Genomic DNA, 1033 nt, shown 5'->3' on the forward strand with positions numbered 1-1033 from the left:
TTTGCCGAATCTCACCCTTGTCCCCTGCCCCAATGCCTAAGATCTCCTCTATTTTTGTTTCATTTCCCTTCTTAATCCAGAACCATGCAGCCTGCTCCCTGATTTTGATGTCCAAGGGGCAAAGCCCCATTATGACTAGTAGTGCTCCCCCTGGTGTTGTTCTGTAAGCCCCTACCGATCTAAGTATCATATTCCTCTGAACCCTTCTCACTGTCATGGCGGGCAGCACCCTCGTGAGCCTGTGTGCCCAGACTCCCGAGCCGTAACCCACTATCGATGTTAATATACTGTTATGATAGAGTCTTATGAGATGAGGTGGAAGATGAAATCTCTTGTGTCCTATGGATATGAGGTTGTTCAGTGTTTGGAGGGCTTTCTGGGTTACGGTTTCGATGTGTTTCCCGAAATTCCACTTCTCATCAATGATGATGCCCAAGTATCGGGCGTCACGTCTCCGGAGAACCGGCGAGCGCTCGATTCGTACAGTCAGGTTATGGATTAATTGTCCCTTCAGTAGTAAGTAGGTGGACTTACTTGGTGACACCGTCATTTTGGTGTTTTGGCACCATAGTTGTAACTTGTTTAGCGCACTCTCTATTTTAGGTTCAATGTCTTCGCAGCTACGGCCGCCGACCAACAGGAGGAGGTCATCTGCATAGGGTATCACCTCTAGCACTTCTTCACTTTGTTGTAGGGTGTCTAATAAAGGCTCCATGTGGATGTCCCAAAACAGGGGCCCTACCACAGAACCCTGAGGGCAACCCTTTGTTATAGATTTTCCAATTCTCTTGCCAGAAGATGATAGCCAGACCTCCCGTTCCTCGCAATACCTCCTCAGACAACCATATAGCGGCCCTGGGCACTCCTTCTCCCGCAAGCAGGAGAAGAGCGAAGGCCACCACAGGTTGTCGAAGGCGCCACTGATGTCAACCATGATGCCCACCACGTACTTATGTGGGGTAGAGCCACAGACCTCAGCAGCCAGGGCGATTGCGTCAGATGTCGATCGCCCAGGCCTGAAGCCGAACTGCCT

Source organism: Schistocerca serialis, chromosome 3 (genome assembly GCF_023864345.2).
Source record: "Schistocerca serialis cubense isolate TAMUIC-IGC-003099 chromosome 3, iqSchSeri2.2, whole genome shotgun sequence".
Taxonomy (NCBI): Eukaryota; Metazoa; Arthropoda; class Insecta; order Orthoptera; family Acrididae; genus Schistocerca; species Schistocerca serialis.